The sequence below is a fragment of the Canis lupus genome, chromosome 28 (genome assembly GCF_011100685.1).
Source record: "Canis lupus familiaris isolate Mischka breed German Shepherd chromosome 28, alternate assembly UU_Cfam_GSD_1.0, whole genome shotgun sequence".
NCBI classification, from domain to species: domain Eukaryota; kingdom Metazoa; phylum Chordata; class Mammalia; order Carnivora; family Canidae; genus Canis; species Canis lupus.
Genome location: NC_049249.1, coordinates 36171147 through 36190872, shown reverse-complemented (window position 1 = coordinate 36190872; position 19726 = coordinate 36171147). Strand labels below are relative to the sequence as shown.

Here is a 19726-nt window from a genome sequence, read left to right as displayed (position 1 = left end):
TAAGTACTAATTATGATCAATAATGAGTAATCACAATTAGTAATAATAGTACCATTGTATTTATTTATTTGTTGGTCTATTTAAAAGATTTTATTTATTTATTGGTTGGTGTTATGATGAGGACTTAGGTCCCATGTTGTTCCACTCTGCATTCTTTTTTTTTATTTTTTATTTTTTATTTAAAAATTGTTTTTAAATTTATTTATGATAGTCACAGAGAGAGAGAGAGAGAGAGAGGCAGAGATACAGGCAGAGGGAGAAGCAGGCTCCATGCACTGGGAGCCCGACATGGGACTCGATCCCGGCCGCTGCGCCACCCAGGGATCCCCTGCATTCTTTTTTTTAAAGATTGTATTTGGGCAGCCCGGGTGGCTCAGTGGTTTAGTGCCACTTTCAGTCCCGGGCCTGATCCTGGAGACTCGGGATCAAGTCCCACATTGGGCTCCCTGCATGGAGCCTGCTTCTCCCTCTGCCTGTGTCTCTGCCTCTCGTTCTGTCTGTGTCTCTCATGAATAAATAAATAAAATCTCAAAAAAAAAAAATAAAGATTCATGAGAGACACAGAGAGAGAGAAGCAGAGATACGGGCAGAGGGAGGAGCAAGCTCCCTGTGGGGAGCCGGATGCAGGACTCGATCCCAGACCCCAGGATCACACCCTGAGCCAAAGGCAGATGCTCAACCACTGAGCCACCCAGGTGTTCCTATTTAATTTATTTAATTTATTTTTAATTAATTAATTAATTTTTATTTAATTTATTTTAATTTATTTTTTAAAATTTAAATTCAACTGGTCAACATATAGTATAACACCCCGTGCTCATCTCATCACATGCCCTCCCTAATGCCCCACCCCCCACCCACCTCCCCTTCTGCAACCCTTTGTTTGATTCCGAGTCAAGAGTCTCTCATAGTTTGTCTTCTCTTACTTTTCCCCACTCAGTTCCCCTCCTTTCCTTATGGTCCCTTTCACTATTTCTTATTTTCCACATATGAGTGACAGCATATGGTAACTGTCTTTCTCCAGCTGACCTATTTCACTGAGCAGAATACCCTCCAGTTCCATCTACATGGATATAAATGTTAGGTATATGTCCTCCCTGATGGCTAATATTCCATTGAATAATATCACCATATTATGTAACTATATATAACAACATAGCATATAATATAAATTATATTACACGTGAATTACAATATAATAGCTCTATTTTCTATATTTACATTTGTAATTACATATAATCATTATATTACATGCTATGTTATAGAGCAACATATAATATATATGTTTATTTCTGATTCGTTAACATTTTGTTAAGAGTTCTTGCCCCTGGGGCACCTGGGTGGCTCAGTGGTTAAGCGTCTGGCTTATTGTACCTTATTTTTGTATTTTCTGAAAGAGCGTACATAAAACTGGTATTATTTCATCCTTAACTTTTGGCAGAATCACCAGTGAGAACATCTGGGCTAGTATTTTCTTTTCGGTGTTTTTTAGAAACAAACAATTTTCTGGACTAGACAAATGCTAATCACATTTTATATTTTATGTAGTTTCAGTTTTAATCAATTGTGTTTTTCAAGGAAATTTTCCATTTTGTCTAAGCTGCTAGATGTTCTTTTGATGTCTGTAGGAGTCACAGTGACATCGCTGCTTTTATTCACGTTGCTCATGATTGGTTTTTTCTTTTTCCTCTTATTAGTCTTACTGGGGATTAATGAACCTGATTTATCTCTTGAAAGAATCACTTTTTGCCTTTTAAAATTTTCTCCATTGTGTTCTCTTTTATTGGATTTTACTTTTCAGTTCTTTGTTATGTCCTTCCTCTGTGTACCTTGGGTTTACTCATCTTTTCTCTAGAAATGTAAGGAAAAACTTAAATAATAATTGGTATGGGTGTTCTGGTTTATTATCTGATTAACAATTTATTTAAAGTTAATTATTTAATTTCCAGTACTTGGGATTTTTCTGCAGATCCCACTGATTTACAATTTACTTTAATTTTGGTTGGGATACATACTCTCTAAGATTTCCATTTTTTTTAAACATTTATTGAGACTTGTTTTATAGGCCAGCATATGGTCTATGTCATGAACATTCCATGTACATCTGAAAAGAATGCATGTCCTGTAGCTATTAGCCAGTGTTCTGTAGCTATCTATTAGTGTAAGGGTTTTATAGTGTCATTCAGTTCTTCTGTATCATTGCTACTTTTTTTCTAATTGTTCTATCCATTACTTAGAGAGGGGTATTAAAATCTCCAACTCTGTGGCTTTATGTATTTCTCCTTTATTTCTATTAGTTTTTGCCTCATGTGTTTTGAAGCTCTATTATTAGGGACACAGTTATAAATATGTCATGCCTCCCTGCTACGTTGACTTTTTTATCATTATAAAACACTCTCCTCTATCTTCAGTAATGCTTTTTGTCTTAAAAAATTTATTTTGCTGGATATTAATGTAGCCTCTCTAGTTTTGTTATGGTTAGTGTTTGCATGGTATATCCATTTTCATCTTTTTATTTTCAACCTATTTTATCTTTTTGAAAATGTTAAATGTATCCTTTGTAGACAGTATATACTTGGGTCCCAGTTTTTTTTTTTTTTATCCAGTCTGAAAATCTCTGCTTTTGATTAGAGTTTTAAGTCCATTTAATAATCAATTTGGTATCAATTTAATAATTATTGACACTGTTGGATTTAGGTGTGCAATTTTGCTGTTGTTTTCTATTTGTCTCATCTGCTTTTTTTGTTTCTCTGTTTCTCCTTTCTTGCCTTCTTGTGAGTTAGTAAAATATTTCTTTTGGTTCTTCTTTAGGCTTTTTCTGTTATCTCAATTTTAATCATTTTTTTAGTGGTTCCTGGAAGGATTACATTATGTGTCTTTAACTTACATTAATCAACTTAGACTTAATATTTTATGATTTTATGTATAACATAGGAGCATTACAACAGTATCTTAGTCATGATCTTAGCCATGAATCTGCTTTGCTATTGTTGGAAGTTGTAACTTACCTTTCCCTTAAAAAAATCATACAGTAAAATTTCTTATTTTTCTTTGGTGTAGATGTTTGTTTGTTTTTAAAAATTTCATTTATTTGACAGAGAGAGAGAGAGAGAGAGCGAGAGTGAAAGCGAGCACAAGCAAGGGGAGCAGCAGACGGAGAGGAAGAAGCAGGCTCCCAACTGAGTAGGGAGCTGGACATGAGGCTTAATCCCAGGATGCTGTAATCATGACCTGAGCCAAAGGAAGACACTTTACTAACTGAGCCACCCAGCTGCCCCCTGATGTAGAGTTTTATGAGTTTTGACACATATATGTCTTCCTATAACCACTATTACAATTAGGATATAGAAGAGTTCCATTACCCCCCAAATGCCCTAATGCTAACCTTCTCCAGTGACACCTTCCTTTCACCTGTCTTTCCTGGCAACCACTGATTTGCTTACCATAGCCATAGTTTTGTCTTTTTGAGAATGTTAAAGAAATGGAATTGTACATTAGCCTTTGTACTAGCTTCTCTCACTCTGCACGTTTTTGTAAGCCATCTAAGCTGTTCCATGTTTCAATAATTTGTTCCTTTTCTTCTTTTTTATTGCTGAGAGATAGTCCATTGTATGGATATACCACACTTTGTCAATTAACCTACTGGACAATATTTGGACTAATTCCAGCTTTTAGCTATCACAAAAAAGCTATTATGAATATTTGTGTACAGGTGTTTATGTAAACTTAAGTTTTCATTTTTTTTTCTAGGACACATACAGAGGGAGGGGATTGCTAGATCATATGGTAAGTGCATATTTAACTTTATAAAAAACTGCCTAACTGGTTTCCAAGGTGGCCATATCATTTTGTATTCCTATTGTCAGTGTATGAGAATTTGAGTTGTTCTACATCTTGGCCAGCATTTGGTATTGTCAGCATTTTAAAAAATTTCCATTATACTAACAGGCTTGTTGTGACATTTTATCACGGTTTTAATTTGCATTTTCCTAACAGCTAATGATGTTAAATATCTGTTCATGTGCTTATTTACCATCCTCATGTAATCTCTGGTGAAGCATCTGTTCAAAAGCTTTTCCAATTTGACAAATTGGGTTGTTTGCTTTCTTATTGTTGAGTTTTGAGAGCTCTTTGTATATTCTGGATACAAGTCCTTTATCAAATGTGATTTGTGAATATTTTCTTCCAGTTTATGGCTTGTCTCTTTATTCTCTTATAGTATCTTTGGATGAGCACCAGTCTTAATTTTTTTTTTTAAAGATTTCTTTTATTCATTCATGAGAGACACAGAGAGAGGCAGAGACATAGGCAGAGGGAGAAGCGGGCTCCTCAAGGGGAGCCTGATGTGGGACTCAATCCCGGGACTCTGGGACCACGCCCGGAGCCAAAGACAGACGCTCAACTGCTGAGCTATCCAGGTGTCCCCAGTCTTAAATTTTTAAATAAAATCCAGTTTGCTCATTATTTTTAAATTTTTCTTTGTGGATGCCTGCCAAATTATTGTTGCTCAGGGAGGTAAGCGTGCAAGACCTCTAATTCCACTATCTGCTGATGTCCTATCAATCAGTTTCTAACAAATCATGATTTGGGTTATTTCTAGGAACTCTGTCTAATGCAGGCTTTGGTGGTTTTCCTCTAAAAAGTGCTGTCATCTGTATTTTATATTTACATCTCTGATCCATTTCGTGTTAATCTTTATGTGGGTCAAATTTCTTTTTTTACATATAGATGACAATTATTCTAACACCATTTTTTTAAAAGATTTTATTTATTTATTCATAGAGACAGAGAGAGAGAGAGAGAGGCAGAGACACAGGCAGAGGGAGAAGCAGGTATCATACAGAGAGCCTGACGTGGGACTCGATCCAGGGTCTCCAGGATCACGCCGTGGCCTGCAGGTGGCCCTAAACCGCTGTGCCACTGGGGCTGCCCCTCTAACACCATTTGTAAGGAACATCCTTCTTTTTAAAAAAATGTAAATCTTTCTCTCTCTCTCTCTCTCTCTCTCCAAATAGAATATTATAGCTCAGTAAAAATATAGGGAGTATACAGTAAAAAAGTACATCTCTTTTTTAGTACACTAGTTACCTCCCTAGAGAAAATGCCCATTACATATTTCTAATGGATTCTTCATGTGAAATCGTGTGCACCTGTAAGCATAAGGATCTATAACTCCTTTTAAAAAAAAAGCCCCCACAGGGACGCCCGGGTGGCTCAGTGGTTTAGTGCCTGCCTTTGGCCCTGGAGTCCCAGGATTGAGTCCCACATCAGGCTCCCTGCATGGATCCTGCTTTGCCTTCTGCCTCTATCTCTGCCTCCTCCCCCGCTGTGTCTCTCATGAATAAATAAATAAAATCTTTAAAAAAATAAATAAAGCCTCCACAAACTGCAGGACACTCGACCCACTCTTCATGGTCTTATATTTTTCACTTAATAATAGTTGTACTGGAGAACATTCTGTATCAATACAGTAACTGCCTCCTTCTTTTAAATCACTTTATAATATTCCACTGTATGAATGCCATAATTTATTTAGCCAGTTCATGCTGATTCATCCTTACGAGGTTTCAATTCATTTGCCATTCAGCAGGGTCCTTCTAATTATCTTATTCACCAGAGTGTCAGGTCCCTATGAGAGTCCAAAGCATAGATGAATGACATCCTCCCCATTTAGCAAGAATGGCACACCGTGGCAGGGCTGCTCTTCTTTCAACGAAGAAAAAAAGAAACTTTCTGCAAGTGCAAAAGAATTATCTTCAAATAAAATTTAGACAGAAATACATCAAGAACGTCTCTCACAATGAAACTTCCCCCCAAGAGCAAGAAGGCAGTAACTCTTACAGCGCGGCCTAACAATGGGATTAAATGGTCTTATTTCTTTTCACAAAGTGCCCTGCCGGAGAAGCTATTTCTGACAAGGGCTTCTGTTTCTGTCTTCTGGCTGTAAAGTGCTGCTCACATGTCACGCAGACCTATCAATGTGGACACGGAGACCTTCTTAAGGTCGCAGATTTACCTGTTCTGTCAAGGCTGATGCCGAGCAGAAAACAACAGGACAGGGGCCATCTCAGCTCACGGAGGCACGGAAACCACTATTGCTGTGGACCAGGCTGGGTGTTTTGATTATTTGCCCAAATGTGGGAAATATATAATCACAATAAGAAAATAAGATGCAGTTTGGGCATTTTGTCATTTTGCTCCAGGCCACAAGAACCTGAGACTAATATTTACTTATTTTATTTTTAAAAATTTTATTTATTTATTGGTGTTCAATTTGCCAACATATAGCATAACACCCAGTGCTCGTCCCATCAAGTGCCCCCCTCAGTGCCCGCCACCCAGTCACCCCCACCCCCCGCCCACCTCCCTTTCTACCACCCCTTGTTCGTTTCCCAGAGTTAGGAGTCTCTCATGTTCTGTCTCCCTTTCTGATATTTCCCACTCATTTTTTCTCCTTTCCCCTTTATTCCCTTTCACTATTTTTTATATTCCCTAAATGAATGAGACCATATAATGTTTGTCCTTCTCCGATTGACTTATTTCACTCAGCATAATGCCCTCCAGTTCCATCCACGTTGAAGCAAATGGTGGGTATTTGTCGTTTCTAATGGCTGAGGAATATCCCACCGTATACATAGACCACAGCTTCTTTATCCCTTCATCTGTCGATGGACACCGAGGCTCCTTCCACAGTGTGGCTATTGTGGACATTGCTGCTTGAAACATCGGGGTGTAGGTGTCCCAGCGTTTCACTGCATCTGTATCTTTGGGGTAAATCCCCGGCAGTGCAATTGCTGGGTCGTAGGGCAGGTCTATTTTTAACTCTTTGAGGAACCTCCACACAGTTTTCCAGAGTGGCTGCACCAGTTCACATTCCCACCAACAGTGCAGGAGGGCTCCCCTTTCTCCGCATCCTCTCCAACATTTGTGGTTTCCTGCCTTGTTAATTTTCCCCATTCTCACTGGTGTGAGGTGGTATCTCATTGTGGTTTTGATTTGTATTTCCCTGATGGCAAGTGATGCGGAGCATTTTCTCATGTGCTTGTTGGCCATGTCTATGTCTTCCTCTGTGAGATTTCTTTTCATGTCTAATATTTAAAATTAGGGGAAAGACACTGATGTCAAGAACGGAAAGCAAAATCCCTCTTGATCATCTGTGAAATGTGGTCTGAGGGCAAGAAAGGTTAATTAATAATGCCTCGTAATTATTATCACCCCATGACTTAACTCCGAGGAGACTCTTTTCCCCCCTGAATTCAAAGTACTTGGCTCAGTATATTTTAAGTCTTCGGAGCTAAGAGCTTCATAAAGGTGAATGAATATTGTTTTGTGTTTAGGCTGTGCCATAATTTTTGTTCATTCATTTATTTTTATATAATTTTTAATTTTTTTTGGAGAGAGAGGGAGAAAGAGTAGTGGCGAGGGGCAGAGGGTGAGAGACCATGTTACGCAGGCTCCATGCCCAACACAGAGCCCAACACGGGGCTCGACCTCATGACCCTGAGATCATGACTTGAGCTGAAATCAAGAGTTGGATGCTTAACCAATTAAGCCACCCAGGCGCCCCTATCCTGTAATTCTTAAGTTTAGATCCTACAATGTGAGTGACAAAAGCTTCCGGAGGGAAGGATGCTTCCTTTGATTAAGCTAGCTGGGTCATTGGGTCTCATGGAAGTCGGCTATGGTGGAATGCAAACCCTAGTGTTTATGACCTGAGAACTCTTTCCGCTAAATAGAAATGATGATATTAGTTCAGTAACACAATTACCCTATTTGGTTCTGGGAGCAAATATGGAATTGGTCCCTAATGTGTTTTAATTGCTCACACAACTTTATGGAAATTTTAAGAGTCTGTAGTAGTTAAACACATTTCTTCCTGCCCAGATAAACTTTTCTACAATTTTCTGCCATCATCATTCCCTGGTTATTTGAACTACAGCTTGGGGTACAGCACTGGTCTCTTCCAAATTTTTTGTTCTTTTGATAATTTGAAATGTTCTATTCTGAAGTGCAGTTAGAGGCAGCGACAAAGGTTCCAGACGCCAAGGGTGCAAATGGCAGTTACCATCTATTATGCACTTACTACATGCCAGGCTTCATTCTGGGCACAATAATAAGAAATCAACATTTGCTAGCACCTACTGAGCACTTGCTATGTGCTCAACACTGTACTAAATGCTTTATATAACATTATCCCTTTAATCCTCATGAAAACCCTGGGAAGTATGGTTTACTTTTATCCTCATTTTCTAGACAAGGAGGGCAGTGAAGTTAAGTAAATGCCTAGATAATTCAGCTCGTTAGTGATGGAGAATGGAGGCAAACCCAGGTTCTGAAGCTTACGACCCCAGATGGTAGAAGTACATTGGCACACAGGTGTTCCCCTGGGCCCCTCCCTGGGCAGGCCCCTGAACGGGCATGCCAGGACATGTGAAGCCAGGTATGTCCTGCTGTGTCAGCCAATATGGGGTTTGGTAGATTGATTCATTCATTCAACAAATAATTGCTGAGCTCTATGCCCATCTGGGAAATTGAACATACACCCGGCTGCTTGCAAAGCTAAGCATTAGAGAGCACTACAGACTGGGGGCTATGGGAGTTAGAAGGAGATAAAATGCTTCCGATGGCTTTGAGGGCATAAGAAAGACCATGTGGCATGGATGGGAGTTGAGAAGAGCCCTGCAGGATGTATCAGACCAGGACATTCAAGGAGGAGAGGGAGGGGATTTCTATGTAAAGGGAGTGATGATCATAAGCAAGCCACTTGAATACTCTGGGCCTTGGTTCCTTTTTATGAAAATCACAGGCAAAATGAGAAAGTTAAATTTGATGACCTCTAAGGTCACTTCCATCTTTGAAATTCTGTGATTCTCTTGACCTAAGCCTTATGGGTACTAATTAATGAACCTGACAGTGTACTCAAGGATTCAACAAGAAATGTATTTAATTGTATCTTAGCTACATTCACCCTAGAAAGTCATCTGCCCATTCTTCTTTGCTAGGAGAGAGCTCTCAAACGTTTTCTTTCCGTGGATCCCTAACCGAGACTTATTTGCTCTCTCTCACATCCACAAAACATTCCCTAACGTCTAGTCCTTCTGCCTGGGCAGATCATTTCATGTCTTCAAATGTCCATTAAATGATCCACATATTAGACCATCGTTGTGACTAATGAATTAATGGACATTTAAACATATTTAGTCCTCTTAATTAATCAATTAACAATAAACCTTCATTGCATATCTATTAGGTACAGAGAACTGTGGTAACAACAGGGAATATAGCAGTGAGCAGATTGATCTCAGCTCCTGGTGCCTTGGGGTGTATACCCTAGTGTATTGCAGCATTGCCGTAGAATCAGAACTCAGATGCCCATCTTGGCTCCACCACTTATGAACTGTGTGATTCTGAGCCAGTTACTTAGCCTCTCTGTGTATCCATTTCCTCCTCAGTAAATGGAGGATAGTAATAGTACTGACTTCATAGGATTGTTAAGAGGGTTCAGTAGTGGGGCACCTGGGTGGCTCAGTGGTTGAGCATCTGCCTTTGGCTCAGGTCCTGGGATTAAGTCCTGCATCAGGCTCCCTAGGGGAAGCCTGCTTCTCCCTCTGCCTGTGTCTTTGTGTCTCTCATGAATACATAAAATCTTAAAAAAAAAGGGGGGGGGGATTCACTAGTTATTTGTAAAGGCTTGAGACATATCTGGCCAAAGAAGGTATGAAGTAAATAAATTATTTTTGACATTTCACTCTCTAATCCATTCCAAACTTCCACTCTCTGGCCAAGAACCATCATTTCTTAGATGTTTTACTTCCATCACCAGTGCTCATTTTCCTTCTGGTATTGTTTTCCCCAAAGAAACGATTAAAAAGGGATGACTTTTGGAAAGCTGCTGCCTGAGAGAAGGTCTGTAGGGAAGAAGAAAGCTTTGTGAGTGTAGGAATCCTAGGCTCAGGGCGCAGATGCTCAGTGGGTCCAAGCCCCAGGTAGGGTTAGCCAGCCAGGTGTTCTGAGCAGAGGAGATAGTGCAAGGGAACTGGAGCAAAAGACAATACCCATGCACCTGCCACGGTGGGAGGACAGAAGTAGGGATGTGGCCAGAGAGATAAGCAGCAGCCAGATGTTAAAGAGGGCTGCAGAGGGGGCGTCTGGGTGGCTTAGTCAGTTAAGCATCTGCTTTCAGCTCAGGTCATGATCCTAGGATCCTGGGATTGAGCCCCGTGTTGGGCTCCTACTCAGTGGAGAGTCTGCTTCTCCCTCTCCCTTTGTGTGTGCTCTCTCTCTCTCAAATAATTTTTTTAAAAAATTATAAATAAAGAGGTCTGCAAAGGTACAGCAGTACCATGACAACAGTGGAGGACCCCTGAGGAATTCCACAGGGCTGTGTAGTATAGAATTTAACCCTGTCCCCAAAGTCCCCTGACCTTTGTTCTCAGCTTCTGGGAGGTGACCTCTAAGCCCCTGGGATGTCTTACCCGATAGGGGTGTCTTCACTTCCTGGGGCCCTTGGATCAAGCAGGATTGTAACAATGTGAGGTAGGGTGGGGACTTAGGGTCACATGGTATCAGTTGACCTCTGGAAGGGCTGGTGACCACTCAGGTCCAACAGCAATCCATCACGTCTACATCATTGCACTCCAGTACAAACTTGGACACCAGGACTCAGGTGGGTATTGGCAACATTCTGCATATTGTCACACAATGATGCTGGGAAAGCAATGCTGTCCCCGACTCCACAGGGGGAGGACGATGGAAGCTCTACATTTGGTATTTTTCTGGACTCTGCCCATGAACCTCTTCCCTTGGCTAATTTTAATTTACTTCCTTTCCTTGTCATAAACTATAACCCAGAGTATAAGCTTTCAGCGAGTCCTGAGTCATTCTTGAGAGTCATCAGACCTAAAGGTAGTTTTGGGAACTCCCTCCGCTGAACCTGCACTTGGTGTCAGAAGTGAGGGTGGACCTCCAATTTTGCAGCTGGCTCATCTGTTCAGGAGTGGTGAAAATTTTCACTGGGTGATGCTCTCAAAAATAACATTTAATGGCTACAAAGGTAATAGTATTCATGATTAAAATTACAGAAAACTTAAAATATCTAAAAGTGAAAATCACCCGTGACCGCAGTTCTCTCTCATACGCATGTACGTGCACACACACAGAGTATTAGGTGTTTTTTTTTCCTTTAGCCCTGGTACCTGGCTTAGTTCCTAAGGCTTTCCTGGGAATTGCAATCCCAGGGCAGCAGCAATGAGGGAGGCAGAGAAGGAGAGAAACCAAGCATCAGGCAGTGTGTTATTGAGCTATCAAGAGCTTCATGAGAAAAATAAAGCGGCCTGTCTTCCACGCCTCAGAAAGTTTGGAGAGGAGAGCTGGCTACCTGAGGTCTCCTTCTAGTCTCTTGCCCCTGACTGGGAGAGTTTTACTCCACAGGACACCAACTTCCTGGCATTTCTATGCTTTGTTAGCAGCCCCTACAGGTGGCCATTGGAGAAAGCAGGTCCCACCCTGCAGCTCGGGGCCTGGCCGGGGTGGAGCTGCCATGGTCCACATGGGTTTCTGATGTGGACCTGGCTGCGAGAGCAATGGGGCCTGAGCCCAAAGCCCATGCCCAGCGCTGGCCTGGGGAGACTGAGGCAGGCAGTGTTGGGAGATTAAGTCATGGTGGCCGTAGCCAAGGCCTCAAGTGTGAGGAGGATCAGGGAAGGAAGTAAACTGGGTCCATTACAAGATAACGGATAATTTTCTCATTAAACCATAGGCCGTTAATTTGTTATTAAACAAATATCTGAGTAGAGCATACACATAATCTTTAAATGGCTTATATGGTTTCTTATTGGCTATAAATTATATATGAATGCTGTATTGCTAGACATTTATATTGTGGCCAAGCTTCTGGTGTTTAATCAGTGCTCTCTGATGAATATCATTATACATATTTTTTGGATCATATTTCCCTGGGATATGTTTCTAGAAATAGAAGAGTCAGGTCAGAGAGGAAAACTGGGCTTTCATAGTTACATAAATGAGGTTTCTGAGTCTCAGACTCTTGTATGTGTCTCTTGAGCACCTCAAAGATTCTCATGGCCTGGGAGGCCGATCTGGGGCCAAGGCCCCCCTGAGAAATGGTTGAGGTCCCCAGTAGGGCCACCACCACCGCCACTGTGTTGTGTCACAGAGAAGGCACTGGTCAAGGAGGCAGGAGGCCTGATTGAAGACACTGAAGTGCCCACAGGACCTAGCTGATGGCTGAGGGAATCGGGAGGGGATGAGTCCGTGGGTGGTGATCGGAAGGTAGACAATGCATTGCTGAATGGCCAGCACGCCGAAACTTGAAAACAAAACAAAAACTAGATTTGTGTGCCGGCCAAGAAGACGATGTGAGAGGCGAGCCTGTGACCCCGGTTCCTGTGCTGTGAACGTGGGCCTCCCCCGCCCTCCCACCATTGTCAGGGCCTCAGCCACAGGACATCTTCCAGGACTTTTCCTCCCCCCAGATCTCGTTCTGGGAAAGACTTTGCATACAAAGCACATTTATTAAATAGCAGGTCAGTGCTACCACCATGACTTGTTATGAAGCCAACCAAAGCAATTTTAAAAATGAGTATTTTAATGAGCATCTGTCGCTTTAGCCAGAGAAGCCTGGGAAACAGAGACCAGACCCCCGTTACCACCTTGTCAGACTCTGTTCCAGTAGGAACCACTAGGTGGGAAGTGCTGAGCACCCAAGGGTACCGGAGGCTTTGCATTTGGTGGCATTACGGAGCCTGGCTTCCTGGAGCTGCCCTGGCTGGGTTCCTCTCTTTAGCAGTAACCGGTGTCTCAGGGGTGCTCCTGCCTTGCCCACTGCTCAGCAGGAGAAAAGGACTGGGCCCAGCCAGGGATGTTTATCTTGGGCGCTAGAGCAGGGTCATGGCACACCTGGGGCATGTCAGCTGACCTGGGCTTCCAGGGACTGAGCGCTGCAAGGTCACTGCGCCCCCCGCAACCCCTTTTTATTCCTCTTGGGAGGAAAGCCCCATTAGTAGCTTTTGTGAACTCAGCTCTGAGAAGTGAGGGAACTGGCTTGAGGCTGCGTGGCCACTGCAGAAATGCAACGATCGGAAGCCAAGTTGGCAGAAGCCATCTGCTTCCCACTGGGCAGAGTCAGGGAGGGCTCCGTGGAGGAGGTGAGCCGAGGGGTGAGAGGCTGGGCAGGCTTTCCCAGGTCACTAGCAAGAAAGCAGGAGACTGAGTGGGGACGAATGAACCGGACCTGGCAGTGTCGGATAAACATGAATCTGGACTTAGGTTTGGGGGAACTTCGCTCAAAAGGATTGCTGCCAGGGGGGAGGAGACAACTGCAATAAGAACTCGGCCCTGAGATGTGCAAGTTCCCGAAGTTCCCCCAGGAAAGATGTTCTTTTTGGAGGGAGGTGTAAAGAGGCCGGAAAGAACAGGTGCGGGGGAGTCAGAGGAGAGGATGGCCAGTGGGTCAGGGAATGTTCTCCCTTGAGGTCAGCTGATGCTCAGGAGGGGCCACTGGGTTCATTTCTCCAGTCTCCAGGATGAATACTAGAGCCTGGGGAAGGGGAGAGCCTGATGGGAATTTGGTCAAGTCCCGTAAGTGGATATTTTGTCCAGACTGGTCAGTGTGGACAAATAGTTCAGCCAATTACTTAAGAGACAAAGAATGGGAATTTGTGGGGAGGGGATCAGAATTGGCTTTATTGTAGGTAACAAGGGGTCATTTGGGGGGTCATATTTAAAAAAAAAATTATTCATGAGAGACACAGCGAAGCCAAGACCCAGGCAGAAGGAGAAGGAGGTGTCATGCAGGGAGCCCGATGAGGGACTCGATCCCAGTACCCCGGGATCACTCCCTGAAGGCAGACGCTCAACCACTGAGCCACCCAGGTGTCCCCAGAATTAAGAATTTTATTTTATTATTATTTTTAAAAGATTTATTTATTTATTTTTTATTTATGATAGACAGAGAGAGAGAGGCAGAGACACAGGAGGAGGGAGAAGCAAGCTCCATGCCGGGAGCCCGACATGGGACTCAATCGCGGGACTCCAGGATCGCGCCATGGGCCAAAGGCAGGCGCCAAACTGTTGAGCCATCCAGGGATCCCCAGAATTAAGAATTTTAATAAGGAAGGCCCTCACCACAATGGAGTTAGGGACTGGCAGGGGGAATGCTCCAAGTCACCATGCTTGGAACTCCCAGTTTACTCCAGTGGACTTTGGTTTGGGGACAGCCCTCCCAACATCCCTTTTTTCCTCTTCTTTGTTCTAGGAACTTACCTATGGTTTTGCATGTTCCGGATTGCAGTTCTCTGCTACTCCTGAATAAACCCATTTTTGCCATTTTAGTTTGAAGGTTAACTCAATCTTACCAAGCCCCACGGGGAAGGTGCTTCTCTACAGGAAGCCACTCCCCGCGCACCTAAGGGTGGGTGGGGGCAGGACATAGTCATCCCCGTGCTGCAGAGACAGGGCCCAGCACATCCCACCCTGAGCAGACCTGGAACAGCAGGGGAGGCCCTGAACCCGGGCTGGAGGACTTAGCCCACTGCGTGCCGGGCGGGTGGCAGAGGCTCCGTGGCTGCTGGGGTCTTGCTGTCCTTGTCACCTGTGCATGCAGCTTGGGTGGCTGGACCTCTGCTGGCAGGAGCTCTTCCCTCCAGAGCGGTGGGTCCCAGGCCCGGCATTCTTCGAGAACAAAGTGGGAAGGCGTGGCTGAGGACCTGGGGGACCCAACAGGTGCTCGGAGTCCCAACAACTCCTGGCGGGGCCTTGGGGTTGGCCGCTCCCCAGCAAGGAGCTCAAGGCTTGGAGGCCCTTTGCTGGGAGGCCCCACGCAAGGGGAGGACTCGGACAAAAGCCCAGAAGTCTGGCAGATGGGATCACCCTCTGGGCTCACAGAGGGTCCCTCTGCTCTCCGGGTCCCGCATTTGACCCTGAAAATCGCGCCGGCACCTGCCGGCTTTGCCACCAACCAGGTGGAAGCGCTCGGTCTGTTGGGTAAGTCGCAGGTTTCAATTAGAAGCATGTGCTTAACTATAATTTAGTCTCACCGGTTGGTCTTTGCCTTGAAAGATCCATTTAATTATCTTTGCTTAAAACCTACAGGGTGTAACTAGAAGCATCTGTAGAGGGAGACTACTAAAAAAAATCACATTTTGGGCAAAAAACTGATTTCCTTTCTTTTTGGTTGGCAAAGAAGTATTTCGGGGTGCTTTCGGATGCAAGCTGGCTGAGAATGTGGTGGTGAGTTTTCTGGAACACGTCGGGGTGCCTCTGGAGCGGAGCCGTGGGACGCGAAGGCTGGTGGTGGCAGCTGGTGGAGTGGGGCCACACCTTGCAGGTGCTCCTACTTCCAGCGTCCGGGTGGCTCTTGCCTGTTCAGCACTGGGACACATCGTGGGACGTGTCAGGGAGGGCCCAACCCCGTGCCCCCTATATGTTGAGTTCCAGCTCCAGAGATTCTGTGCCAGGCTCGGGGGATTTTTCTTTGACCATTAAACAATCCTTGTATGCGATACAGGACCTTGTTCTGACTTCCTATAGCTCTGTAGGGGAGGTGTGAGGGTTACCACGATTGTTTTTTTTTTTTTTTTTCGTTACCACGATTTATAGATGCATCGAGACATAGACTCTGCGAGGGCAGGGATTTCTGTTCTATTCACTGGCGTGTCCCTGGCACCCCCGAACACCTGAAAGCAGAGCCGGAGTTTACACCTGGCACTTCTCTTTTTGTTCCTCACGTTAAGGGTCATGAACCCTTCCCCCTTCTGCAGGAGTAGCGAGGTGGTTGGGTTGGATGAGGGTCAAGCCTCCCTCCAGGTGGATTCTAGGACTCTATGACGAAGCACATGTAAAGCGTGGACCCCAGCTGGAATGCTTTTGCTCTGATTTATGGTGAGGCTCTCTTGCACAGTTGGCCCCGGACGCTGGGGACGTTACTTACTTCCCAGCTTTCCTGGAGTCACCTGACCCTTCTGGCCCATCCTGGCTCCCCAGGTACTGCTGAGAGGCTGCTCCACAGCAGAGCCCACCTGGGTACCTGGCAAGGGTCCTCAGTCAGCCTGGGGCGAGAGGATGTGCACGCCACACCTGGCCCCTCCCAGCTTTTCTGATGCTCCTTTGGCCTGGACGGTGCCGTCAATGACCTTCTGTCTTCTACCCTCTTTCAAATCCCCCACAGCAGTGCTGATGCAGGCCTCGGCCTGGGACCTGGACCTGCCCTGATTTCTGCTGATGTCCCCCTAGTGGAGCCCCCCCCCCATGCCTTTGATCCATGTCTACTTAAAGTTCGGGTGCTCTTCAAAGCCCAAGTGAAGCCTTGCTGCTTCTTGAAACCTTCTCATTGACCCTCTAGCTCTCGTGACCTCTTGCTTTTTCATTTCCCTTTTTTTTCTCATATTGTCTGGACCCAATTATTTTTGCCTCCTTCTACTGCAGCCTGTCTTCTATTATTCTGTAACGTGTGTTAGCTCTATATTATATCTCCACGTGTTCAGGGACTGAAAATCTTCATGTCTTGGTGAAGCCATCCCTTACTTCTGCTGTACAGAGCTCCCTCCAGACCCATTTTCTTAATGTAGGTGCAATATTTCACTTTTCTTGATTGTGCTGGTGTCAGACTAGTGTAGGGCACTTAAGAATGTTACTGGTGTCACGCAGGAACTTCCCACCAGAGTGGACACTCTTCTAGCAAGGGAGCTGCTCCAAGGACCCTTTCAAGCACAGGATGGATGCCCAAGGAAGATGAGTTGAGATGGCCTCTGGCTGGTAGGTGGCGGAGGACGTAAGCCTCAAGGAAAGTGTGGGCCATATGTTTGGGGCATGTGTTCTTGTGTCATGAGTGTCTGCTGGCTGGTAGAGTCCCTAAGGCCTTGGCACTGCCCCGTTCTCTGGAGCAGAGAGCAGCTAACCAGGTGGAGGGAGCTGCAGTGTTCACTGGGCTGTAAGTGCCAACCAAGCCCCTTCTCTGACTGAATTCAGAAGAGCGGGAATGGCTCTTCACTGGGAGAGTCAGGCAAATAGAAATCAAACTCTTGCTCCTTGATGATACAGACTCAGCAAGAGGACAGGCTCAGGTGTGTGGCCACACGGCAGAGCTCCCCACGTCTGCTGCATGGACATCATCCTGTCTTCTCCCCACCCCAGGGCTGGAGCTGCCCTGTCACACTTCTTGAGAGAGCTGAGGGCAAGAGATCAGAAGAGTGCCCTTCCCCTCCTTTGTCCTGGGGACTTGCAGCTCTTGGAACATGCCGTCTGCAGCATCACAACTCAGGTCTTTAGACCCCTCCATAGGGGGCTGTGGGTTTGGTGGGGCTCACTCTGGAACACTTGCTCATCAGGCAGCAACCTCTTTGGGTGGTTGGGAGCACAGACTTGGGAGCCGTGCAGCTCAGGTTCTAGTCCTGGCTTTGGCATCAACTGCCTAGCGGGCCTCCTCTTCCTCATCTGTAAAGTGGGGGTAACATCACTCCCCCCCTCCCTTAGAGGGCATCATGAGGATTAAATGACTGTGTAATAGATGCTTTGCGCTGTGCCTGGCACACGGTAAGCACTTGAGAAAGGCTGTTATTTTTATTTTTTGAAAATAATGGTGTTAAGCTATGACATCTATGAGTGACCTCTATTGCTCCCATTGTCATGAGTCATGACACTGTCACACGTTGGGTTTCATAAGGCCTCTCCAGCTCTTGTGTTCTTAGAGTGTGCTCAGTTATGAAAACAACCTTCTCATTTGGCAAGAATTTTAGGAGTGTGGAATTCCTTAGCTCCCTGTTTTTTGGGAAAAGCCAGGACCACACCCATGCCTCCCCAGCTTCCTGGAGGATCAGAGATTTTTACCTTACACAGGAAGAGATCTGTTGGCTTCGTTGTTGCACCTGTACACCCAGAGGAGGCACACGCTCTCTGTTCAACACGCTGTGTTCATATTGCGTACACCTAATATTTAATCTTTCGCTGCTTGATTTCTTTTGGCATTTTTAGGCATCTCATTCCCTGTGACTTTATCTGTGTTTGGGATTATTTTTCCCAGATGCTTTACCTGGCATTTATCCAACTAGAATCTCATTTCCTTATTTTCTGGCTCTGTTTATACTCTCCTTAGGGTCATTTTTCTTATTTGTCTTTCTTCCCTGGTGTTCTTCAAACTGCCCAATTTAGTTATAAGGATGCCACAAATTAGCAGCACAGTGTTTGAGATTCCATTTGCCCATCTCTGTGTGGATTTAGCCAGCATGCAGGTCTGGATTTTCATGCTCTGATTTAGCATTTCAAAAAATAAGCCACTCATTCTATTAAGATATTATCCTCAGCCCATCTGACTCTTGAATAGTTTGGTATGTATCTGAATCTTGCCTATAATTGGATGTAATTCAATTAGTTTAGCCTACAGCCATGTTATATCAATCAGTGGTGATATTGTTATGATGGACATGTTGGTAGACTTTAAATTATTCTTTTTTTCAGGTGGGTGCCCAGATTTCAGAATCTGTGAGTTCTTTCAACTTTGACCCCTGCTTCCTATCCTTTTGATTTTTTAAAAATCAATTTTTATAATAACAGTTTTAGATTTATAGAATTATTGGGGCGCCTGGGTGGCTCAGTCCGTCAAGCGTCCAACTCTTGATCTTAGCTCAGGTCTTGCTCTCAGGGTCCCGAGTTCAAGACCCAGGCGCAGCGGTTTGGCGTCTGCCTTTGGCCCAGGGCGCGATCCTGGAGACCCGGGATCGAATCCCACATCGGGCTCCCGGTGCATGGAGCCTGCTTCTCCCTCTGCCTGTGTCTCTGCCTCTCTCTGTCTCTCTGTAACTATCATAAATAAATAAAAAAATTAAAAAAAAAAGACCCACACCCAGTGTGAGGCCTACTAAGAAAAAAATAGATTTACAGAATTATTGCCAGAATTGTACTGAGAATTCCCAAATACCCGTATAAGTATCCTCTGTTGTTGACATCTTACATTAATACAGTATATTTGTCACAATTCACACACCAATGTTGGCATATGTTCATTGGTCAAAGTTCTTAGTTTACTAGATTTCCGTAGTTTTTACTTAATGTCTTTTTTTTTTGCTCCAGGATTCCATCCACGATTCCACATCACATTTAATCATGTTTCCTCAAGCTCCTCTTGGCTGTGGCAGTTTCTCAGACTGAGAACAATGAATTGTTTTTGATGATCTTCACAGTTTTGAGCAGTACTGGTCCTATATTTCTGAGAACATCCTTCAGCTGGTATTTGTCTGATGTTTTTCTCATGGTTAGACTGGGGCTACTGGTTTTTGGGAGGAAGACCCCAGAGGTGAAGTGCTGTTCTCATCACATCCTACCAAGGGTACATACTATCAATAGGATTTGTTACTGTTAATGTTGACCTTGACCTTCTGGCTGAAGTCGTTCTGTGTCTCCACACTGTAAAGTTAGGCTTTGTTTCTCCTTTTCCCTACTGTACTCTTTGGAAGAAAGTCACCATACGCAGCCCACACTTGGCAGGGAAGGGGAAGGGGCTATGCTCTCCTTTCTTTTCTTTCTTTTTTTTTTTTTTTTTTAAAGATTTTATTTATTTATTCATGAGAGAGAGAGAGAGAGAGAGAGGCAGAGACATAGGCAGAGGGAGAAGCAGGCTCCATGCAGGGAGCCCGACGTGGGACTCCATCCTGGGTCTCCAGGATCACACCTGGGCTGCAGGCGGCGCTAAACCAATGCGCCACCAGGGCCGCCC

The 19726-nt window shown here is 44.5% G+C and overlaps 1 long non-coding RNA gene across 1 annotated transcript in view; it reads left to right on the top strand.

Moving 5' to 3' along the window:
• Positions 1–19726, top strand: part of LOC119866618 — a 51086-nt gene that overhangs the window by 17093 nt on the left and 14267 nt on the right. The window contains exon 2 of the long non-coding RNA XR_005380757.1: positions 3751–3786. This is a non-coding gene — a long non-coding RNA (uncharacterized LOC119866618). The remainder of the gene's footprint in view (positions 1–3750; positions 3787–19726) is intronic.